The 27,275-nt window shown below is 33.4% G+C and overlaps 1 long non-coding RNA gene across 5 annotated transcripts in view; it reads right to left on the bottom strand.

Moving 5' to 3' along the window:
- The window catches only part of LOC144302640 (uncharacterized), a 98,712-nt gene that overhangs the window by 64,448 nt on the left and 6,989 nt on the right, over positions 1–27,275 (bottom strand). For 4 of the 5 annotated variants that reach the window (XR_013369589.1, XR_013369593.1, XR_013369588.1 and 1 more), the window contains exon 2: positions 3,080–3,216. This is a non-coding gene — a long non-coding RNA (uncharacterized LOC144302640). Of the gene's footprint in view, positions 1–3,079; positions 3,217–8,281; positions 8,398–27,275 lie in introns of those variants that run through there. The other variant, XR_013369600.1, reaches the window with a different exon arrangement.

Raw genomic sequence — 27,275 nt, forward strand, 5'->3', positions numbered from 1 at the left:
GTGTGTGTGGATGTGTGTATATGTTAAATGGTATATATATATATATATATATATATATATATATATATATAAAGGAAAAAGGAGGCTCACAGATAAATAAAGAAAATTTTGGCAAGAAGTCAAGCCATGTTTTTTTTCCCCATTACATTGGGAGGATTTTCTGTTCCATAACTTAGAGAATAAGTAAGAGATAACTTTGAATAATTTTAAGTAAAGACAATAATGATGGGCACCAGTATGCTGACTTTTGTAGAATGAATGATGAAATAATTGTTAAAAAGAGTAATAGTTAGGGGAACCTGGATAGCTCAGCCAGTTAAGTGTCTGCCTTTGGCTCAGGTCATGGGATCAAGCCCAGGTCTGGCTCTCTGCTCAGAGGGAAGTCTGCTTTTCCCTCTCCCACTGCCCCTTCCCCCTTCTTATACTCACTCTCTCTCTCAAATAAATAAATTATTCTTTTTAAAAGAAGAAGAATAGTTGAATACATGTATCTGTATCATAAACTAAACTAAACTGGCATTAAAATGCAAAATATCTGACAAAGAGGAAATATTTTGAGGTAATATTTGATGTAATTTTGGCATTGGAAAAAATAATATGCAAGCACAATTACAGGTTTGGGAACCAAATATATTTATATGCTTAACTATTAGAAAATAAACTCAAAAGTTAGCAATAGTAATCTTTGACTTAGGGGATCACAAAGTGATTTTTATGTCTTTTTTTTGTACATTCTTCTGTATTTTCTGAAATTTCTACAATTCATTTTTATTTTATTAAAATTATTTAGGTATATATTTTTAAATCAGTAGATATCCTTGATAAAGTAATCATCAAATACAGAATTTTTTTATGTTTTGTACTATAAGTTAAAATTTGTAAGCTGAATATTCCAATACCTATTCAGTTCTTCACACTCTCCACTTTCAATTCTAAATATCTCTCACTTATATATTTACATATACACTGTAATTGGGATATATATATTTACATATACACAGTAATTGGGACAGAAAGTCCTGGCCTAGAAAGCCTAACATTTACATTTTCTTTTTTTTTTTCTTTCCCTAGAGAAAATCTCTAGTAGGATGTTCATAATCTCCACGTATTTTTGGTCTGTCCAAATTTTTTCTTACTGTCGACTTCGAGTTTCATAGCGTCATGGTCGAACATGTACAGGGTGTGATATCAACCGTCTTGTACCTGTTGTACCTGTTGAGGGCTGATTTGTGGCCCATGATATGATCTGTTCTGGAGAATGTCCCATGTGCACTTGAAAGGAATGTGTATTCTGCTTTAGGAAGAAATGTTCAGACTATATCTGTTGAGTCCCTGTGGTCCAGTGTGTCAAGGCTATTGTTCCCCTGTTGATTTTCTGCATAGACGATGCAGAAGAGAGAGAGAGAGAGAGAGAGAGAGAGCATGAGTGGGCGGTGGCACAGCAGGAATTAGGGAGAGAGAGAGAATTCCAAAACAGGCTCCATGCCCAGCGCGGAACCTAGCATGAGGCTCATTCTCACCGTTCTGAGATAATGACCTGAGCCAAAATCAAGAGTTGGACACCCAAAAGACTGAGCCACCCAGGTACTGCAAGTTTAACATTTTCAAGACAGATCACATGTACATTCTCGAAGTTTATCTTCCATGCTGTTTTTGAAGGTTCATTCAAGAGTTTTTACATAGAAAGCTACCTATATTGCTCATACTATATAAATATTGTTAGTGTTGAGCCAATTATATGTTTGGGTACAAATTGTTTCCAATGATTCTAATTTTACAGTTCCTGTGCTACTCAAAAATAATGAGTCTAAAATGCAGGGCACATATGTTTTTCTAAAGAAAACATTATATGAATTAATTCTTTCATTCATCAAAGAGTTGTTGAGCACTTGCTATGTGACAAATGTTCTCTCCATTCCCTAATATTTGGAAATCACATCATATTAGAGTTTGCTTTATATTCACCATGCAGTTTCTTTTTCTTCTGTTTTACTTAGAATTTTGGTCGCCTGTATTTTTTTTTTTTCATTTTGGGGAGAAATTATGCATGCTTTCTTCCTCACTTCTTTAATATTTTATGATTTATTCCCACAATACCTTTATCTTGATGCTTTGATCAGGCAAAAAATTTATAATATCAAGACAGTAACTGTTTTGTTTGTTATTTAATCTCTATTCTTCACCTAACATAGAATCTGGTGTATTTTAATTCCTTAACAAATATTTTTATAATGGATGAATAAGAAAAAGCAATCATATGATTATCTTTCTTTTCCTTTTTTGTCTTTCCATTTCCAAAAATAATTGGAGATGTAGAATCTTATTATCTCATAAACTTTCAGGTTTTATAATCCAAGAGTGACTATTTATAGTTAGGCACTGATTGAATGTGTTCTAGAAAGAAGCTAAAGCATATATGCATCTATTCTTTCAATTATTTATCAGACTTTGATTTATTATGAAAATATATTTTAAAAAGATTCTATTTTTAAGTAATTTCTATACCCAGTGTGGGGTTTGAACCTGCAACCCTGAGATCAAGAGTCAGGTGCTCCATGGACTGAACAAGCCAAGCACCCCTGAAAATAAATTCTTCCACTCAAACTTTGCATGTTTTAATCTGAATGATATAAATTAGATTCAGGTGTTTAAAAAGAAAGACTAAAGGGAAAAATAAAAATACTAACACACTGGGAAATATCATCCTATTCAAAGATTTTAGTTATTTCCCTTGGTTTCATATTATACCTGAAAGACTTGATTTGGTACCTGTTAAATGACTTCTTTCCACTGCCAATTAAACAAGCTTTTGGTTCCATGGCATTACTCACAGTGCTGTAATGTTTCCACAGAGAATAAAATGCTTTCATGGTGAATCCCCAGGAAACTCGATGTGAGAGAAATAAGTTTTAAAAACACAAAAATATGGAGATATACCTTATAAGGACACCTCTACCAAGATTTTTAAATGACCACAATATAAAGATGTAAATCAGTAATTAGAAATCTCAGCATTTTTATCCACTTATTCATCTATGAGCCACTTCTGTTCATAAATGCTAAAAATCCAGAATTTTACCTCCATCTGTATTACATACTTCTTACATCAGTGTTGCTCCGCACCTTCCTAAATTCCTGCATTTTTTCCCATCTTCAAACTTCAACTCTCTTAATCCACGACAAACTTTTGACTCCACAGTGCTCTGAATATATTTACTGAAAATGAAAAATAGATTAATTCCTCTGTTCCTTTTCACCTCAAACCCAAGACCTTAAAGATGCTATCTAACTGCAGTTTAACATGAAAATATGATGTAAATATTGGCAATATGGTATAGTAACATCAATAGTCTTCAGTATTCAAATGACTGCCAAGAGCATAGAAAGAGCCTACCTAATATATAATTGGATTTACATTGATTGAACTTCTCCTGAAAAGAAAATAAGTGCACTTGAAAATGTTCACAGGGTTGGAGTTATTTTGCTCATTTGATTTACAATTCTTTAATCTTAGTCATACATTTCTTTCTTTCTTTCTTTCTTTCTTTTTTTTTTTTTTGCTAGTTTAGGCATTTTGAAGTTGCCCAATTTGTTAAGTCATCTCTTGATTTGTTCTCCTATTTACAGACTTAGCTAAGAATTCATAGATATCAGTATTTATTTATTTATTTACTTACTTACTTACTTATGAGAGAGAAAGAGAGAGAGAAGAAGAGAAAGTCTCAAGCAGGCTCCTCACTGAGCATAGAGCCCTAGTAGGGGGCATGATCAGGAGCCTGAGATCATGACCCTGAGCCAAAATCAAGAGTCAGATGCTTAACCAGTTGTGCCACTCAGGCACCCCAGATTTCAGTATTTATATCAAGACTTCTACTTGTTCATCTGAAAGATGGAGAAGCCAACAGAAACACAGTTTAAGGATCCCTAGTATGTGAGGCCCTGAATAAACAGCCCTGCTATTGGCCTTTCTTCAGTCTCTCTCTTCCTGCCCCTAACCAAAGTGAGTTTATTCGTTGGTGAGTAAGAAACTGCATCAGGTTGAATTGACATACAAAGGAAACTTTTATTTGCAGCAAATAAGGAGATCATGGGGAATGGCTTCCAAAGCCATTGACTTTCCAGAGAAGGTGAGTAGGTTTCTTTTGTTTAGGGTTTTGATGAATATTTAGAGAATCCTTATCTCACATGTAGAGGTGGGCATAAGGTCAGACATGAGGTTTAAGGAAACATGCCTCTATATCCATCGTATGTTATGTAAATGAGGCTGAGGCTCTTACTTGGGTAGAGATTTTAGTATTATAGTGAAGTACAGGCAATTGCTATTCATTCCAGAGGTTCACTCCATGGTCTACCTGCAAAGGCAGGAGTCAGGGGTTTAGCTCAACAGCTCTGGGTGATCTGGGCCCTTAGTGTGGTCTTGTCAGGGCAGTCACCATCACCTGATAGGTAGTTTCACATTCCATTGCCTGAGTTAAGAGATAAGCTGGAAAGAAGAGCTTAAGGAAAAGCCCAAGACAAAAGACAGTGAGTACAAGTGGGTGGAGAGTAAAGGCCAGGTCCTGGGGTCTAGCCAGTTATATTTCCTCTGCTTCCCCTACCAAGGTGAAAACTAAGGTATCTTGTTCCTGTAATATAATTTACTTTTTTAATTGCTTCTGTAAAAACACTTTACTTTTAGGATGAATTTTTCTAGAGAGATCCAGCAATAGAATGCCTGAGGAAGAAGAAACAATGTTTTCCATGATGACACTAGCAGTAAACCCTGTTTCCCTGAAACAGATTAAGGATGTTAGGCAGAGGAGAGATGCATTATTATCTTCTGCAATTAGAAAGAGTGAATACCTTTCCCAAGGTCACAAAGCCAATAATCATTAAAATCAGGATTTCCATCCAGGCCCAGCACTCGAAACATTGTTTAATGCTGTAGGATTTTCCATTAAAATAAAGAACATCTTATAGATAATAATTTTCCAACAGGCTACAATGGCATGCAACCACCACTGCATCATTTTTAAAGTATTCTATTAACAACTTGTTTGGGCATTTAACAGCCATCTGTTACTCATTAATTTTAATAAATTAGGATTCTCTGTGCCTAGGTGTCTTTTAACTTGTAGGGAAACTGTATTCCTCAATGGTTCATTCCTATCCAACACTTGATACCACTTAAAAAGTAACCATTTGCATGCCACACATTCTATATGCCTCACTCCTTTATCTCTCCAGGTGTGCGGAATCCATCACAACAAGACATTATTATACATAACTTGTTTCATTTCTTAAATGTTAACAGAAATAGCAATTTCCATGAAATATAAGAGAATAACATTTTATGCAACATTCTGAATATCACATATAAATTCATGATTCTCAGCATCGTTCAACATCAGGGACAGGCATTGTACTCAAGATAGCAATCAGAGTAAAGCATAGGATATGAGAATCAGAAAAATGCCAAAAAGATGACTAAAAGGAAATTCATTTGCTTTTGAGAGAAAGGAAAAACACTGAGTCGCAAAGAACCCACATATCGTGCATTGGAAATTTTATTTGCGTAATATATGTGCAAAGCTGTTTACACAGATAAAGTTAAAGAGATATTTGGGAATGGTCTGCTCCATTCGATGCCAGGTATGCTAGCGCCTACCTCATAGGCCTGTTGTAAAATTAAATGAGAATGCACAGAAAGCACTTATCACACTGCCTGGCTCATATTACGCAGTCAATAAACGCTAGCTCTTACGATTTTTTATTGTGACCGTTATTCTGAAAGCCCAGGATGAACAATTTGGAGGTAGATGCATTAATGAATTAATGAAACAAATAGAGAAATGTTTATATCCTCAAAATTTTTATTGAATCTGCATGGGAGTTATCTAGACAATTCAGTTCAGAATGTTCACTGGGGACGGGGATTATTTGGTTTGGCTGTCATACACTGAGATAATTAGTTGGACAGTTGACAAATTTCTCTATTCTTTTATACCAGGCAGCAGCCTGGAATAGATTTGTAATAGTGGAATCCATGGACTTTCTTTCTAAGACACTGCTAATTAAAAAAAAAAAAAAAAGAGGTATATGTTTTCCTGAATAAAACACACACACACACACACACACACACACTGTCTTGGAATATTAAGAGTATATTGATTTTGTCCATACATGAAAGTCAGAAGCTTCAAACCATGTATATCCTGAAAAGGACATGGTGAAAAAAACTGTCACTTTTTGAACATGTTGATGAGAACAGTGTGGTAGCATGTGATCATTTTGATCACACAGTTATTTTTCTCTGCTAAAATTATACAATTGTCACTAAGGCTTATACATTACTTTCTCATGAAATTAATTTGGTATATTAGTTCCCCAGGACCCACTTATTCCTAGTGAATTGGAAACTTTGGCTCTCCTGTAGCCAGGAAGATGATATTTAGATTCAGAGTCCACTGCCTGCTTATATTCCATCCCCATCCCCCACTCACCCCAACATGGTGAGAGAATAAGTCTCTTACTGCTGTATATGCTGCGTGGCTCTCTTCATGAAGGCTTTGGGCTGTCAATCACAGTAAAACTAGACCCGAGTGGGAGCATCCTAGGTCAGCAGCAGGTTTGGAATGTTTTCTCTTTGCAGTTATTATAGAAAGGACAAATTGGGCAATTGACCAGCTCCCTGCAGAAAGACAGCTCTCACCCTATGGGGAAAACCAGGGAGGCAGAAGGACCTGAAGCCAGGTAAATTGCCTACAAAGTGGCTCCAGCAATTTGAGGCTGGAGTGTAACATTCCTGGGGACTAGAACATGGGCTTTTGGCCCAATAAACTATGGTAAACACTATAGGAGCAGAAACCTGTTTTTATCTAAGCCTGTGTAGTTTTTGATTCCTTTTCTACATTGTTTGTCCCTTTTTATTCTCACTATATATTTAGAAAAATTCCTTTTGAAAATCCTGAGCTTGCCTCTGATCCACTATGAAGGAAAAAGAAAAATGGCTTTTTTTTTTTCTTTTCACATATAGACAGACATCGTGATATTTTCAAGGGAGATTTGTATAACCCAGGGGCCAGGAGAGGATAATGATAGATGTGTCCCATGTGAATGAACCTCGAGAAAATATCACTTGAGGGGAGATAGAAGTTGGTGACTACTAGTTCAGCTAACCCTCCCCAACAGTGAATAATTTAGAGGAACTGATTTTGATCTGGCAGGAAGAAAGAGCTTCCTCTGCCCCACGGTCCTTCTAGCTGGACTGAGGATCAAATTGACATGAGACAGATTGATAGAAGAAAATCAAATTTAATAGGCATACATACAAGGAGTCCACATAGAGCTGAGATTCTAAAGACAATGAGGCCACATGAAGTTTATATATGCTAAGGAGAGGGCAGAGTCTGAGGATACAGAGAGGAGAAGCTCAGTTAGCTTGGTGAAAGGAAATGTTTGGAAAAAACAAGGCTGTCCTATTATATAGATGTATTCCTTTGGTAAATGGGGGGTGATCTCTAGAACTCTATTCCTGTTTCAGGTTCTACTTTCCAACGTAAATTTAGGCAGTTGTGGGGGAGGCAGAGAGGTTTCCCTGCATCTGCTGAGTTTTAATTACCTTTAGGTTGAAATAAACTTTGTGCCAGTGTGGCACATTGTGGGGTGTCTCACGCACCCCTTCGGGTCTTATCAAAGGAGTCCTATACAATTGCTAGATAGTCTGCCTCTCTACTAGAGTTTAAAAACAGCAGTTTGTGTGTTGTGTGTGTGCAACATGTGTGTCTGTGTATTCATGTTATGTCAATCGTTTTCAGAAACTGTGAGTATACCTCAAAGTGTGATGACTGGGGAACCAAAATACTGAATTAAAATGCTAGTTCTACTTTTCTGGGCTACAGTTTTCCTCAGTAAAGTGAGAATCACAGACTATAACTAACATGTTAGGTAAGAATATTAAAGAATTTATTTCTAATAAAAAATTTACAACTGCTTGGCACAAGTAATTGCAAAAGAATTATTATTATTATTATTATTATTATTATTACTTATGAATCTGTTTAATTATCTAAGAATTTTATTAAATTGTTAACAATTTTTAACTTTATTTAATTGCACTCTAAGCAAATTTTTTCATTAACATAAACCTGAAAATACTAAGATGTTATATAAATCTATGTGCAAAAGGTGAACATCGTTTTTAGGATTGTCAGTTTCAGTAAGTGCAGAACAATAAGTCAAACCAATTCTCTAGTTGGCAACAGCTACAAAAGCATAAACATAAGAAAGGGGACTGACTTACAGTATAAGAGAACGAAGTTGGTAAAGAATTATGGGACCAAAAACTGAGGAGAAATACCAAAAGCATGAGCTTCACATTTGAGGCAACTTAATAATTCTCCCAGGGCTCTCTGCCAATCTAGGAGAAGAGGAGAGAAAGTGCACAGAGTTGTTGCTATTCTTGTAGGATTAGGAGAATAAAACCCTGCAAATGCCCAGGACACGATGGGGCTGATAACCTTCCCACAAGCTGGAACAAATTCTAAGGGGGATTGCCATAGCAGTAAAGGTGGACAAGCCATAGGCCAGCTCTCCTGCTCAAAGAAGCCCATCTTCAAGTCATCTCAGTGACTAAGATTGAATTGGATTTCCCAGGGACTTCAACCCATCTGGAAGATCAAATTGTAAATCCTCTTTGAAGAACATAACACTATGCTAGTCAGCACATTATCCGTACGTTTTTCTTCACGTAGTTTTCATATGTTATGCTATCCTCTCAACTAGCATCTACAACCATACAACACTGCAACCATACAATATCACTGACCTATATTTCCTATGTTGTCATTTTATTCCTGTGACTTATTCATTCCTGAACTGGCAGCCTGTATCTCCTACTCTCCTTCCCTTATTTTGCCCCTATCTCCAGCCCTCTTCCCTCTGGCAACCATCAGTTTGTTCTCTGTATTTATAGAAATGAGAAGCTGAATCATATGTTGTACACCTGAGACTAATGTAGCATTCTGTGTCAACTAAAATAAATTATCTAGGTAGATGATTGATAGATAGATAGATGATAGATAGATAGATAGATATTTCCAGACTCCAATTAAAAACAGAACCAGGCATGCAACAAGGTAATACTCTTATTAAAAACCCAGAGGCCCAAAAGACAATTGGAACAGATCCACCAGGTGTCAGAAATTAGGGTTATTTAAAATTGATTTTTAACCAAACATACTTAATATCTTCAATGAAATAAAATGCATGTTGGAAAATTTCAGCAGAAAAATTCGATATTAAAAGAGTGGAAATTTTGGAATTAGGTACTTAAAGATTGGATTTCAAAACAGATCATATACACCTGAAGAGAGAATCAGTAAACTGAAACATATTTCAGAAGAAAATACATATAGTATAGTGTGGAATAAAAACAAAACAAAAGAAAAAAAACAGAAAAACAAAGGAGAGAATAAGAATAGAATGAGAAGTTCTAGCGTACTTGCAATTGAAATCTTAGAATAAAAGGAGAGGAAGCTTGGGGCAGAAGCAATATTTAAAGATATAGTAAATATTCCAACATTGACAAGGGTATATAAGCACATGTTAAGAAAACAATACCAATCACAATAAAACAAATATATAAGAAAACAATAACAAAAGGCACAACTGAGCATAAAATATAAAACTGATTTTTAAAAAGATAAAAATATTTTTAAAACGGCTAAATAAAAAAGACATTTTAAAAGGAAAAAATTAAACCAACTGAATTCTCAAAAAAAAAATGAAAACAAAGAGTTTGTACCTTCTGAAAGAAAATGGCAAGCATAGAATTCTATATATAAAGTATTCTTCAAAAATGAATATAAAATACTGCATTTTAAAAAATGAAATTTCTTTTATTTTAAAAAATAGAATTAAAAAATTCTTTTTAAAAAGTTTCTATTTTAAAAATAGAAAACTTGTCACTAGAGACACCCTTAGATATATAGACACAAAGAAAGATTGCAAGTAAAAGGATGGAAAAAATATATCAAAAGCAACCACTCCTCTCAAAAAAAAATCTGGTGTAAATAAACTAATATCAAATAAAAATTTAAGATAGCCTTTCTAAACCAGAGTCCACAAGAAAATTAAGTCCCCATGCATAGACCATCTATCCTATGTAACAAGCTAACTTATCTCCTAACAAGTTTTTGTTTTGTTTTAGGTTAGTATAATCTTGCTACAAAAAAGAGACAAATATTAGAAATATAAATTATACAAATTTCATCCATGAATATAAACATACTGAAGAAATTAGTGGCATATTAAATTCAGAAACTTTTTAAAGGATGTCTACTAAACAGGAGTAAATGATGCAAACAGTACACACCCAGACCATGAGAGCAGCATTATTAGAGGGGAATTTATAGTGAGAGGAACAATAGCACCTCTGATAGTTCACTCGATTTGACCAGAAGACTATAGGAATATGACATAATAATATGTAGCATCATCTTCTTTAAGATGAATGTACATGGTTAATGGACATAACAAAACACTCCTTTGGGTTGATAAGTCAAAGCCTTGTGTTGTAGTGTAGAATGTGATAAGGTAGTGTCAAGATTCTTCAAAATATCACTCATGATTGGGAAGCACTTCACTATGATCAGACAATGATTTTTACCTTGTGAACAACCAGTATTGATTGCATTAAGCATTGGACCACAGCTAGTTTCCATGTAGCTATGCATGAAGCCAATTATTTTGATAAAATTCAATTTACATTAATAAAAATAAAACAGTTATTATCATTATTTATCATTTAATAGTATAACACTATTATTAATATTCCAATGTAGGAGGAGAAAGGGTAACATCCTTATTCTGATGGCGACTATAAACAAAAAATAAATACTATTGTCAACAACTTACTTAATTATAAAATATTGAAAAATCTTTCTGAGATTTCTATAACACTCTACAAGAGAGTCTAGCCAGTAAAAAAAGACAAGGAAAAGAAAAAAAAAAGTTATAAGAATGGGAAAGAAGAATTAATCTCTCTATGAGCAGGTAAAATATTTTTTATTTAGAAAATTCAAATGGAACTACTAATATTTTAAAATTTAAAAATGAGTTCAGTAAGTTTTCTAGATACAAAATCAAAATGAAATATTAAAATTATTTATATATACCAGCCAACAATTGTTTAAAAATAGATAATGCTTATGATGGCATAAAATCATCTAACATGTAGAAATATATGTAACAGAGATATATAAAACTGTGGAAAATTACAATAAAATTTTGGTATGAGATAAAAAACCCACATAAAATAAGAAAACACACACACAAAAAATTAAATAAGAAAACACAGTTGCTTAGGGATTGGAAGAGTGAATAATGAAAATATGTCAATTATCTCTCAAATTTATCAAAGGTCAGCCAGCCTCTACCAAAGTTACTACACAAATATATTTAGAAATCATCAGCTGAAAAAAATTAATCAGCTGGTATAAAGTTTTACATGAAATTACAAATGACCAAGAATATCTAGACATTTTGGAGAAAGAATGAAGAGAAAGAACTTGTTAAAAAGTCTGACAGTAGCACTGACACAATGATAAACAAATAGGCCAAATTAAATGGAAAAGAAAAAAGAGAAAATCCATGTATAAATGCATTTGATTGCTAACAGAGGTGACATTGCAAAGCAAAATCTTTTTAATAACTGGTGCTTGGTGAATTGAATATCTATTTTAAAAATGAAATGTGGGTTTTTAAAATGATAATTCAGAGTTGTGCACTTTTATTTTGTGTAATTTTATGTATATGTTGATACTTTAAACAGAATTGCTTTGTCAAAAAAAAAAAAAAAGTAATTCTGAGTCTTGTTTTTTTGGGGGAGCCAGAATCATGCTATAAAATTACATATTTAAACCTGATTATACAGTCTTAACAAGAATAGTTATCCAACCTGTTTATTAACTATTACATAAACAAATCAAAATAGTAAAATGAATAGATAAATAAATAAATAAATAAATAAATAAATAAATAATTAAGAGAAAGCTTTTCAAAAATACCTGAAATCAACACCTGAGATAGTTTCCCAAACAAAAAAGCTCTTCAAGGACTTACTGTTATTTTGTTGAAAATGTAATGGAGAAAGAAGAATAAATAGATGAAATTCAGCTAACAATCTGTATCTAATTTTTTTCTTTTAATTCTAAAACATAGAAGAAGAAAAAGAATTATCGGGTAGTTAAAAGAAGGTCTGATAGCAGGAGTTTTTACAATAGAACCCAAATGAAAGGTAGCAAAATAGAAGTGGTTTTCTTCAACTCAATCCAATTTAATTCAATTGAACATATATATTTTGAATGATTATATATAAAGCCCAATGCTAAGTGATATTTTTCCTTAATGAAGATTTACAACAATTTTATTTTAGAATCTTTGCCCAATTTTCCTTTAAGCCAATGTTTTAACTTTTTATAAACTATAGGAAATTTCTTATGTTGATGGTTGCAGTAAGTGATTTTATATATTTAGAAGAGATAACTTGTCAACACATAAATTAGTCAAAGAATTTGAAGGTACTGTATTTGGCAATAATACCAATATTCATGTAGTATTTCATCTCTTAATAGCTTTAAGCTATATTTGTGTTCTTTGCGGGGTCTATGTATGTATTGCATTTTTAGAAAACATCAGCTGGGAAAAAATTCTTCTCATGTTCATTCAATTTACGTTTTACTTATTCCCTGCAATGCCTGGCTATTTGATTTTGTTTTTCCTTTCCTTTCTATTCCCTCTTTCCCTTGTAGTGGTATTTTCTTAAAAATATCAGACCAAATAATAGAGATTCATATTCTTAAGAAAATTTTGATGAACATACATCAGCAACCACTATTCATAATGATAACTACATGAATATTACTGTAGGTTATGGATATACTTTGGGATATCAATCAGCATAGTAGTAAATTGAATAAAATCACATTCCAAATTTAAAGTCAATTATAGCAACAAAATAAATAGCAAATGCCTTGCTTAATTTTACTTCTTAAGTGAAAATAACAAGTCCATCAATAAATGGATACAGAAGTAGTATATAACATATGTAGATCTGTGGACCATACTACAAAGCTCAGAAATAAACCAACAATTAATCTTTGACAAAGGAGGCAAGAGTGTGCAATGAGGAAAAGACAGTCTCTTCAACAAATGGTGCTGGGAAACAGGATGGCAACACACAGAAGAATAAAACTGGACCATTTTCTTAGACCATACACAAAAATAAATTCAAAATGGTTTAAAGACCTAAATATGAGACCTGAAACCATTAAAATACTAGAGGAGAACATAGGTGGTAACCTCCTTGACCTCAGCCATAGCAACTTCTTACTAGATATGCCTCCTGACAAGGGAAACAAAAACAAAAATAAACTATTGGGCCTTCTATAAAATAAAAAACTTTTGCACAGAGAAAGAAACATTCAACAAAACTAAAAGACGACCTACCGAATGGAAGATATATTTGCAAGTAACATCTCCAATAAAGGGTTTATATCCAAAATATGTAAAGAACTGATATAATTCAACTCCCAAAAAGCAAATACTATAATTAAAAATGGGCTAAAGGGGCACCTAGGTGGCTTACTTGCTTAAGCATCCCATTCTTGATTTTAGCTCAGGTAATTATCTCAAGGTTATGAGATCCAACCCCGTGTTGGGCCCCATGCTCATCCTCCCCCTGCTTGTACATGCTCTCTGTCTCTCAAATAAATAAATACATCTTTAAAAAATAATAAAATAAAAATGGGCAGAAGACATAAACAGACATTTCTCCAAAGAAGACATCCAGATGACCAGCAGATACATGAAAAGATGCTCGACATCACTAATCGTCAGGGAAATACAAATCAAAACCACAATGTGATATCACCTCACACCTGCCAAAATGGCTAAAATAAAAAACGCAAGAAAGTGTAAATTTGGGCAAAGATGTGGAGGAAAGGGAACCCACTTGCACTGTTGATAGGAATGTAAACTGGTACAGCCACTATGGAAGGCTGTATGGAGGTTCCCTAAAAATTAAAAATAGAAATACACTGTGATTCAGTAATTGCCTTACTGGGTATTTATCCAAAGAATATGAAAATATTAATTAACTTATTTTTTTTTATTTTTTTAAATTTATTTATGATAGTCATAGAGAGAGAGATAGAGGCAGAGACATAGGCAGAGGGAGAAGCAAGCTCCATGCACCAGGAGCCTGATGTGGGATTCGATCCCGGGTCTCCAGGATCGCACCCTGGGCCAAAGGCAGGCGCCAAACCGCTGCGCCACCCAGGGGTCCCTGAAAACATTAATTTAAAAGGCTATACACACACCTATGTTTATTGTCACATTATTTACAATAGCCAAATTATGGAAGCAGCCCAAGTGTCCATTGATAGATGAAAGGATACAGATGTGATATATGTATACAATGGAATATTATTCAGCTATAACAAATGAAATCTTGCCATTTGCAATGACATGGATGGATCTAAAGAGTATAGGGCTGGAACGCCTGTGTGGCTCAGAGATTGAGCATCTGCCTTTGGCTCAGGGCATGATCCTGGAGTACCAGGGGCTCCCTGAATGGAGCCTGCTTCTCCCTCTGCCTATGTCTCTGCCTCTCTCTGTCTGTGTCTCTCATGAGTAAATAAATAAAATCTTAAAAAAAAATAAAGAATATAGTGCTAAACAAAATAAGCCAGTCAAAGACAAATAGCATATGATTTCACTTATAGTTGTACTTTAAGAAACAAAACAAATGAACAAAGGAAAAGAGAGAGAGAGAAACCAAAAAACAGACTTTTAACTATAGATAACAAACTGAGGGTTACCAGAGGTGAAGTGGGTGCAAGAATGAGTCAAATAAGTGAAGGGGATTAAGAGCACACTTATCTTGATGAGCACTGAATAACATATGGAATTATTGAATCACTATATTGTACACCTTAAACTCACACTGTATGTTAACTACACTGCAATTGAAATAAAAATTAAATAATAAAAAGATCTGTTTAAAAGATGTTGTATACATATATATGTATATATATATATATGATATTAAAAGACAACATGAAATATATTCAGTCATGAGACAGAAATTCTACAATTTATGGCATGTATGGACCTTGAGGGCTATGTTAACTGATATAAACCAGACAGAGAAAGACAAAGTATGGCATCACTTACATGTGAAATCTTGAAATGTCAAATTCATGCAAATAGGGAGTAAAATGATGGTTATCAGGGATTGGGGTGGAGGAATTAAGGAGATATTGTTCAAAGGTTTAGAAGATAAATAAGTTCTGGAGATCTAATGTAAGACATGGTGACATCCTTGATAACAGTGTATTGCATAGCTGAAATGTGCTAAGAGGATAGAATTTAAATGTTCTCACATGCAAAAAAGTGAGGGCTGTATTAATTAACTGGACCAAAGGAATCCTCTTTCCCAAGGTATACAATACAATCACTACAATGTGTACTCTAAATATTTTATATTTTTTCAATAAAGCTGAATTTTAAAAAATGTACAAAGTAACAATTATTTACAGATTTGAATAATTGTTGCTATTTTTAAAAGAGACAATACTAAAGACAAGTTGGTCATTCAGCACTTGGTGATTTCTGCAATTTTTTATGCTTCTTTTAAAAAGTTTTTTTCAAAGAAGTTGATTTTTTTAGTGCCAATATACTAAAGAAGGAGAAGAAAATCTATATTATATAGTCTTATTATTCAAACTTCCATCTGTATACAAGTAGTCATTTATCAATATAGAAAGTTTAGATAAGCCACATTAAAATGTGGAATATGACCACTTTGGATTTCTTTAATGTTTCCTCTATCCATACAGGAGTATTTCTTGATGAGCTTTATGAGGGTCATATAATTCTTATTAAAATGTCTTCTACATTTAGTTCAGAATATCAGGTTTTTTGAATCTCAGGAGTCTGTCCCTGATTCAAGTTCTATGGTGCTTTAGATACACTTCCACAGGTTTTGACACATGGTTCTAAACTGATCCTCAATGCCTAAAATAAGTTCAAGGCATCTCTTTTTTTTCCCTTCCCCGTTCCTCTTGCTCTTTTTTTCTCTCTTCCATTTAACTTTCAGGTCTCTAGCTCTTCTTCTGTTTTTCTGTTTTCCGTATAACCTTCTATTTTATAATTATTTCAATTTCTGTTTCTCCTCCACTCATTCAATCTAAACTCTAGAGCCATTGCCTATGAATTCAATTTTATTGTTAGCCTAAGTCTATAGTGGTGTGACATTGTATACAAAGTTTATGAATAGAGTCATAGTTTTCAAATATTCAGGAACCATATATTCTAACTGGTGTTCTCCAGAGAATCAGAACCTACAGGAAGTCCTCCAAGTCTCCTATGCAGACAGAAGTTAGAAAGTAAGAAGTGGCAAAGTTCTGAGTACTGTGAATTAGAAGCATCATTACCAGGAGAGAAGAAAGAGGTCATGAGATTTTTATATTTCTGCCAATGTTTACAAACCTACTCCCTCAGACTTGCAGCCTCTCACTGTAGTATACTTTGGGATCCATCAAGATCAATCCAAGCATGCCATTTATCCTAATATTTTAGTAACTTCTAGAATCTCCAAATCTGTGATTATCTCTCATGACCTGGACACCCACACCTAAGTAATTTTCTTAATCTTTCCCTATCTCACAGTCTCCCTGATTCACAAATCTCCTTATGTGTCCCCCAGGTTTGGTGAATGACATCTATAGAGTCCCCTATAACTTCAAACTCTTCTCTAAACTTTTATTATGTTCTGATCTACACTAAATGAGTAGACAAAAGAATGACTAAGGGGCCCAGGAATTGAGACAATCTGTTGAGCAAATCTTTCTTTCTTTTTTTACGTTTTTCCCAGTGAATTCCTTGTTTAAATGAAATGACCACTTATGGTGTACCTCTATATATATGCAAAAAGTTTAAACAGTGTTGGTTGAAGTTGTGCAGATAATCTTGTTTGAACACCTTGGGTATATTTACCATGTTTTGAAAGCCAATAGTTTAAACAAATTGGCCTTATAAAAAAAACTAGAGGAAGTTCTAGCCTACAAATGTTAATCATTAAGGAATGACTTAGCAGTGATATACAACTCTTTAAAGTAGTACTTAAGAGTGCTAAACTATGTTTTCTTGTTTTTACTGTGGACCTGAGGACCAGATTTAAATTGGAGCACAATAAATTTGGATTTATCATTAAGAAATCCAAAAAATTAAATTGATAGGGAATAGACCCTGATGAATATTAAAAAAAAAAAAACACTAGATCATTCATAATACCTAAAATCAAAACCAAACCAAAACAAAGTGATCCTACATGATTGATAAAATTTAAACTGTTAAATCTTACCTTTGGAGTACTTGGAGCCAAGTGTTTAGAACATTGATTTGTAAGCACATTACAGATTTTATAAAACTTTTTTTTTGGTGGGGGGAGGAGGTTTCCTGAAGCATTCTCCAAGTAAGTGATAATTTAAAAATCCAAAATAATATCTACCTGAGAGCAGAAAGTCAAGATGTGTAATTGGGTCACCCAATGGAATCAAGAGAATTGTTAGTAAAACATTCCCTGAAGCAATGTGGATTTCACAGTTCACAATATGATGGACTGAACACAGTAAGAGTCCACTTTTGTTCTGAAAAACAGTCTGCCAAGGTGCTCAACACAAGTAAGAGGGTTATTTTATTAGTGACATTATCTTTTAAAATCATCAATGTTCTCTCACATACATGAGCTGAAAGCCCTTGTAAGCCTTTCTGGGGATGCAAAGTTTAGCCAATTGAGAGGTTGACGTTCACTCCAGCAGCCTAAAGTAGATGGTAGATAAATGAGTCAGACCAGTGCCTTCAGCAAATTCCAGCTAACTATTCAGTTATAATTAGTGTTTTGGAAACACAATCCCTATTTGACTCTGACAGGGAGAGTTTTCATTTTTTTTTTTCCTTAAAAAATAAAGACTGTCTTTTTTTGGTCATGGTTGTAAAAAGTGTGTGTGCAAAATTCCTGTCACTCATGAAGTCTCTGGATCTGACTGTCAGAGGAACTTCAGGTATTTCCAGGCTGTTAATGAATAGGCCTCCATATCTGTATCTTGCACAGTCGGATGTCACAGTTAATGTGCCCTGAGTATGATAGTATGTTCCATCAGAGTATACAAGACACTCCAATAGCAGTACCCCACGGTCCTTTCAGAGCCAATGAGTATCAGGAACCTGAGGTGGTTTTCTAAGCATTTCCAACTCAACTGTCTGAGAAGTGAATAATTCAGTCAGCCCAGTTTTACATGACATTTATTTTAGCATTATATAAACAATAGCTTAAAATAAAAATGGAGATATATTGCTGAGCAATGCTATCCAACTATTTTAATTACTTAATCAATATTTTAGTTATTTATGCATATAATTTTCTCAGCCTTTGTTTTATTATTCTAATGCCAGAAACCAAAATTAGTAAGATTTAGCATCTGTCATTGAGCTAAGAGTTTACTATATACAAAAGTAATTTGACAAGTTTAACTCGATGTTTTTTTGAAGGTGGTCTTGATTGAAATTAACATTTAATACGGCATACTTTGAGTGAAGTAGATCCTCCTCCCATAATATAGGTGGGACTCATTGAAGACCTTAAGAGAACACAGATTGACTTCTGAAGAAGAAGGAATTCTGGTAGTGGACTGCCTTTAGACTGAAGCTGTATCTATAGCTATTCAATCAAAAGACATAGGGACGCCTGGGTGGCTTAGTGGTTGAGCATCTGCCTTTGGTGCAGTTGTGATCCTGGGGTCCTGTGATTGAGGCCCACATCAGGCTCCCAGCAGGGAGCCTGCTTTTCCCTCTGCCTATGTCTCTGCCAGTCTTTGTGTGTCTCTCATGAATAAATAAATAAAATATTTTTTAAAAAAGACATAACATGAATGTTTAAAAATTTTTAAAAAGACAAGACATCTATATGTGACCTTCAAGAAACTCACTTCAGAATTAAGGACGTATATAGACAAAGGCGAAGGGATGGAAAAAGATAATCCACGCAAGTAGAAATGAAAAGAAAGCTAAAGCAGCTGTGCTTATATCTGACAAAACAGACTTATTTATTTATTTATTTATTTATTTATTTATTTATTTATTTTACAAAATGGACTTTAAAACAAAGACTGTAATGAAAGATAAAGAAGAGTATTACATAATTATATTCTCAATCCAATAAGAGGGCATATAACATTTGAAAACATTTTATGTACCCAACATAGGAATACCTAAATATATAAAGCAAGTATTAACAGGACTAAAGGGAAAAATTGACTCCAACACAATAATAGTAGAGGACTTTAATATCCCACTTACATCAATGGATACATCATCCAGATGGAAATATTGGCCTTAAACAACTTATTAGACCAAATGAACTATATATATAGAGAGAGAGAGAGAGAAAGAAACTTAATATATACATAAATAGAGAGAGAGGAAGAAACTTAATATATACATAAATAAGACCAAATGGACTTAATACACACACACACACACACACACACACAGGTGTATATATATATAGAGAGAGACAGAGACAGAGAGACAGAGAGAGACAGAGAGACAGAAACAGAGACAGAAATAGAACATTCCATCCAAAAGCAGCAGAGTACACATTCTTCTCAAATGCACATGGAACATTCTTAAGGATGGATCATATGTTAGGCCACAAAACAGGTCTTAATACATTGAAAAAGATTAAACTTACATCAAGCATCATCTCTGAACATAATTTTATGAAGTTAGAAATCAATAGCAAGGAAAAAAAAAGAAAATCTCAAATATCTAGAGGCTAAACAACATAGTAATAAACAACATGCTATTAAACAACCAATTGGTCAGTGAAGAAATTAAAGGAGAAATATGAAAAATACCATGAGATAAATGAAAATGAAAATATAACAATCCACAATCTATGAGATATAGCAAAAGCAGTTCTAATAGGGAAGTTCATGATAATACAGTTCTACCCTAAGAAACAAACAAAAAAGTCTCATATAAAGAATCTAACTTAATACCTAAAATACCTAGAAAAAGAAGAACAAAGCCCAAAGGAAGCTGATAATAAAGATCAGAGTGGAAATAAATGCAATAGAGAATAAAAAAAATAGAAAAGATCAATAAAACTAAGAGCTGATTCTTAAAAAATAAATAAAATAAAATAAAATAATAAAATAAAATAAAAATAAAATAAAATAAAAATAAAATAAAATAAGCAAAGCTGACACACCTGTAGCTAGACTCCCACTGTCATGGGGGGAAAAAAAAGACTTAAACAAAATAAAATCAGCCTTAAACAAAATAAAATCAGCCTGGCTGGCTCAGTCAGAAGTCCATATAACTCTTGATATTGGAGTCATGAGTTCCAGCCCCATGTTGGCTGCAGAGATTACTTAAAAAAAAAAAAAAAAAAAAAAAAAAACTTTTTTAAAAAAGAAAAAATAATTGTTTAAAAAAATAAAATCAGAAAGAAAAGAGAAGTTACAACTAATACCACAGAATAACAATAATCATATGGGGACTACTGTGAACAATTATGCATCAAACAATTGGACAACTTTGAAGAAATGCATAATACACAGAAACATACAATCTTCCAAGATGAATCATAAAGAAATAGAATATTTGAATAGACTGATTCCTAGTAAGGAAATTGAATCAATTATATATATAAAAAAAAAAAAAACCTCCCAGCAAACAGAAGTCCAGAACGTAGACAGCTTTACCAGTGAATTCTATCAAATATTCAAAGATTTAATACCCATTTTTCTCAAATTCTTCCAAATAATTGAAAAGATGAGAATGTTTCCAAATTCATTTTACAAGCCAGCATTACCCTGATACTAAAATCAGACAAGGACATCACATAAACACACACACACACACACACACACACACAAATTATAGGCCAACATCCTTGATGAACATAGCTGCAAAAACCTTGAACAAAATATTTGCAAACCAAATTCCACAATATATTACAAGGATCATATACTGTGATCAAGTGGAATTTACTTCAGGTATGCAAAGATGATTCAACATCCACAAATCAGTCAACATCTTACATCATATTAACAAAATGAAAGATGAAAATCACGATCATCTCAATAGATGCAGAAAAAGCTTTTGGCAACATTTAACATCCATTTATGATAAACACTCTCGACAAAGAGTGTATAGAGGAAACATGTCTCAACATAATAGAGGCTGTATATGACAATTCCACTGCTAACATCATTCTCAACAGCTGAAAGCTCTTCCTCTACAATCAAGAATAATACAAGAATACTCACTAGCCCACTTTTATTAAACATATTGGAAGTCCTAGCCAGAGTAATTTGGCAAGAAAAAGAAAGAAAAAACATCCAAATTGGTAAAAATGAAGTAAAATCATCATTATTTGGAAATGACGTGATACTATATGCAGAAAACTCTAAGGACTTCACATACACACACACACAACCTGTTAAAGTTTCTAAATGAATTCAGTAAATTTGCAGGATACCAAATTGTTATACAGAAATCTGTTGCATTTCTATACACTGATAAGAAACTATCAGAGAAATTTAAAAAACAATCCCATTTACAACTGCATACAAAAATAACTAGGAATAAATTTAACCAAGGAGGTAAAAGATCTATACACTGAAAACTCTAAGATAATGATCAAAGAAACTGAAGAAGTCACAAAAAAAAAACGGAAAGCTATTTCATACTAATGGATTGGAAGAATTAAGATTGTTAAAATATCCCTACAACTCAAAGTATCTACAGATTCAATGTAACCCCTAACAAAATTCCAATTCATTTTTCACAGAACCACAACAAATAATTCTAAAATTTGTATGGAACCACAAAAGACCCCAAAGAGTCAAAGCAAACTTCAGAACAAAAGAACAAAGCTAAAGGTATCATATTCCCTGATTTCATATACAACAAAACTACAGTAATCAGAACAGTGTGGTATTAACATGAAAACAGACACATAGATTGATAGAAGAGAGAGACCAGAAATAAACCCACATGTATAAGGTCAATTAATTAATGACAAAGGAGCTAAGAAAATACCATGGCAATGGACAATCTCTTTAATAAATGGTTTTAGGAAAATTTGACAGCCACATGCATAAGAATGAAGCTTGATCCACTATCTTATACCATATGCAAAAATTAACTCAAAATGGATAAAAGATTTTTTTTAATTTTTTATTTATTTATGATAATCACACAGAGAGAGAGAGAGAGAGAGAGGCAGAGACACAGGCAGAGAGAGAAGCAGGCTCCATGCACCAGGAACCTGACGTGGGATTCGATCCCGGGTCTCCAGGATCGCGCCCTGGGCCAAAGGCAGGCACTAAACTGCTGCACCACCCAGGGATCCCTGGATAAAAGATTTTAATGTAAGACCCTGAACCTGTAAATAGAAGAAAACATAGGTGGTGAGCTTTCGACATCATCTTGGCATTCAGTTTGGATCTGATTCCAAAAGCAAGAACAACAAAAGCAAAATAAACAAATGGGACTACATCAAACTAAAATACTTCTGCACAGCAAGAAAAACCATCAGCAAAATCAGATGACAATCTATTGAATCGGAAATTTTTTTTTGCAAATTATATACCCACTAAGGAGTGAATACCCAAACCACACACTATGGAGCTTCCTCAAAAATTAAAAATATAAGTACCATATGATCCAGCTATTCCACTCCTGGATATTTATCTGAAACAAATAAAAACAGTAATTTGAAAAGATATATACACCTATATGTTCATTGCAGCATTATTTACAACATTCAAGATAATGTAACAAACTAAGTGTCTATGAATGGATAAAGAGTCTATGGTAATATATATACAATGGAATATCAATCAGCCATAAAAAAAAGAATAAAATCTTGCCATTTGCAAACCACAGATGAAACTTACAGGTATTATATTAAATTAAATAAAACAAAGACAAATACCATATGATTTCACTCATATGTAGAATTTAAGAAACAAAACAAAACTCATAGATACAGAGAATAGTTTGATGATTATCAGGCAAAAGTAGTTGGGAGCGTATAAAATAGGTTCTGAAGGAAGTCAATTGTCTGATGATAGATAGTAACTATACTTATTGTGGTGATCACTTTGTAGTATATACAAATATTGAAATCTATGTTGCACCCCTGAAACTAATATAATGCCATGTACCAATTTTACCTCAAAATAAATTATATATATATATATATTTTACATATTTATGTACAACATAAATATATGTTGTACACTTGAAACTGATATGTCATATACCATCTTTGCCTCAAAAAATAATACAGTGTTGTAAAGATCATTAACAAAAGTACTAAACAAAATGAGGAAAAAGGCTCTAAGATGAACCTAATTTAGGAATGCCAAGAAGAAAAAAATGAAATAGTATAAAAAAGATTTAGTGGTATCCCACAAATAACTAATTGTCTATGTTGCTATTTTAATTCTTGTTGTTGGATTTTATATTGTTACTAGGCACCAGAACCAGATTATATTCTATACAAACCCTACTTAGATATGCTGTGGATTCAGTAAAGATGAACTTCCAGTTAGCCTGACATTTGAGAATGTAAACTAACTTCAGCTGAGCCTGTGTATGAACAGTTGCCAATGAAAGTACACAGTCTATTCATCTATGAGTGTATTATCAAGGGCCATGAGTCTTTTAATGTTCAGTTAAGTCTGTGTATCAGAAACTGTATTATACACATAGTCTTGAATGGACTCATGACTACATCAGTTAAGTAATTCAGTATGTAAATCACTAGATATGTCATCTTCCCACTTATCTCCTATACATTAGCCCAGATAAATAAAAGTTAACTGGAAAAATCCAAAAATGAGCATTAATAAACTATATATGTATTTTTTCACCGAAATATGAGATAATTCAAAACAACCATGTGGTTGTCTTAATAGCATCATGTTTCAGCAATGGGTCCTAATTTTGGCATGGAACTATATTTCTGAGACACTCAAAGTCATCTTGCTGATTTCACTAACTTCATGGATAAGTATTTACATATGAAAAACGTACAATTAAATAATTAAGTAAGGTTATATAGCAAGAGCCAGAAGAACTTCCACAATAGAACTAGATTTTTTTTTCTGTAATTATATGAGATTTTGGATATTAAATTAACGAATACCTGAATTACTTTGAATGCTCCTTAGTGATACAGAATTTGTACAGACAACCCTTGTAAACTGTATCTGGCTTATAATCATAGAGATAGCAGATGTATGAATATCAAAATTGGCGAAAAACTTAACATTTGTGTAAGAATTGATTTGATCCTTTAAAAAAAAAATTTCATTTATTTATTCATGAGAGACACAGAGAGGGAAGCAGAGATATAGGCCGAGGGAGAAGCAGCACACCCTGAGCCAAAGACAGATGCTCAACTTCTGAGCTACCCAGGTGTCCCTGATTTGGTCTCTTAATGGGAGAACTTTCTAGTTTGGTGTCTCTACTCTCTAACCTCCTTCTTTAATCTACTTGATAGGAAAGTGCTACCTATTTTTCCTTCCTGGATCCATTTTCCAGTCTTTGCTCCCTAAAGTCCAACTTCTTTGGTTATTCACTCTTCTCCTCTTCCTCATTGATAGCTTATAGCTTTTTTTTTTTTTTTTTTTTTTTTTCCCCATTAAACATTCAGGGACTTGCTCAGCATTGTCTGTGCCTTGAATTATGTTAGAGTTCAGGGTCTCATGGAATTTCTGGAATTTTATAATAGATTTCTAATTTTCCATCCCTATGTCAGCCTTACATATATGCAACCCATTCTTTATAGGCATATTTTTAAAACCTAACTCAAACTAGTTAAGTTCTGACAATCTTTAGTGCTTCCTACTTTTTTCCAGCACATTTTTCAAATTTGATCATGGCACATGAAGCTCCCCACCAGTTGTCTAATCTCTGCCTCTTTGGCCTTATCTCCTAGGCAGGTTCCTCCTGGCAATGTTTTAATTTATTATGGCTTGTATACGCCTATGGGACTAGTTCAATCCAACCATTCATAGCATTGCCCCTTGAGAAAACAGATCAAGTGTTCTATAACAGTAACTTACAAATCACTTTTACTAAGTTTTATTAGCAGGAGCATTTTTTAAACTTTAACTTGTGTCCACTACATATTGTATGTCTAAGAATTCTAAGATATTTTAGGGCCTCCATATACATAATGGGAATTTTTCCCCTGATCAAAAATATTTTAAAAACATCCTAATATGTATTACTATGATAAGAATTGTAAGAATTATAATTGCATCTATGGAAATTTACATTCCAGCAGCAATTGTAAACTTTCAAAAATTGGATTACTTTTTATCATGCTTGGCGTATTTATAAAACTTTTCAAAGTGGAAATAACTACTTCGACAACCCCCTTCGAAAAAGAGAAAAAGGGATCCCTGGGTGGCGCAGCAGTTTGGCGCCTGCCTTTGGCCCAGGGCGCGATCCTGGAGACCCGGGATCGAATCCCACGTCGGGCTCCCAGTGCATGGAGCCTGCTTCTCCCTCTGCCTATGTCTCTGCCTCTCTCTCTCTCTGTGACTATCATAAATAATAAATAAAAATTTATAAAAAAAAGAAAGAAAAAGAAAAAAAGGCTAAGTCATTTCAGAACTTTGGACACTGATAGGAGAAATACTCATAAGATACTCATTGCCATAAAGAATATTTTTTTAAACTATATCTAAATTAAAAACATAAAATTGAATCCTCAAACAAATTTGGCTTAAAAGATATATTAGTATTTAAATTCTTAAACACCACTCTATTTTATACCTTTTAGTGTTAAAATAACATTGAAACCTGCTCTAGAATTTAGCTTCTTTTGTAAAATAGAACAACATAAATTTACTACTTGGAATAAGAACTGAGGAAAAGTGTTTAAGTCCACAAAAATCCTATATTAAATGAATATATGAAGCCAATACAAAGTTATATAAACATCCTTTTCAAAATAAAATGCTAGCTCCAATATGTAATTGTATGAGATGCATTTGGACAGGCTGGCTCAGACCATATTCAAAATATGATAAACCATGGCTTAAGCCAAGAGGATAAAGAAAAGTCTCTCCAAATTCCTGTATGTTAGACAACAGCTTAGACTGCCTGCTTATTTGTTACAGATCCACCCAAATCTAACTAAATAAATCTCTTTTAATAGCACAGTTTGATAACAGTTCTGACAAAGAAAACTGCCATCAGCAACTACTGGCTGCCAAAGAATACTGCATTATGATAAGATATTGGCCAAATATATGGACTCACATAAAAATCAATTAATTGGTCTCATTAGTCTATTTCTATTTTAATGCTAGAATTAACCATTTAATTAACCTATTTTATTAAGATAGAACATTCATATAATAGCTTCAGATTAAGCCTTGGGACTTCTTGCATATGAGTGCTGGCTTCTTTTTCAGTAAGTAGGCCCAAGATTATCCCACTATATCCAAACACATTCAAACTTCAGCCAACCCAGACATCCCTATGAGCTTCAATCTCAAAGTATTCAATTATTCAGCAAATATCCACACACCGCTACTATGTGCCAGGCATTATGGTAGACACCAGAGACACATTATCAGCATTTGCCCAGGAACATTTATTTTATAAGCTATCCCACAGAAAAATGTTTCCATCATCAATTTATCTTGAGAAATGTCATATATTCCACCACGCTCCCAAATATTGAGAGCCTATTTTTAAATTTTTGATAGCTTTGCAAGACTGTGCAATTAAAAACAAAACCACACATCTTAGAATGGCAAAAATCTGAAACATTGACAACACCAAATCCTGGGCAATCATTCTTTGCTGGTCTAAATACAAAGTGGTTCAGCCATCTTGGGAGACCATTTGGCAGCTTCCTACAAAACTAAACATAGTCTTACGATACAATTCAGTGGTCACACTCCTTGATATTTACCCAAATGCACTGAAAACGTGTGTCTACACAAAAACCCAAACATGCATAGTTATAGCAGCTTTATTCATAATTGTCAAAACTTGGAAAGAACCAAGATATCCTTTGGTAAGTAATGGATAAACTGTAGTATGTGCAGACAATGGAATATTATTCAGTACTAAAAAGAAATGGACTATCAAGCTATAAAAAGACATGGGATCTTAAATACAAATGA

Source organism: Canis aureus, chromosome 2 (genome assembly GCF_053574225.1).
Source record: "Canis aureus isolate CA01 chromosome 2, VMU_Caureus_v.1.0, whole genome shotgun sequence".
In the NCBI taxonomy this organism is placed as follows: domain Eukaryota; kingdom Metazoa; phylum Chordata; class Mammalia; order Carnivora; family Canidae; genus Canis; species Canis aureus.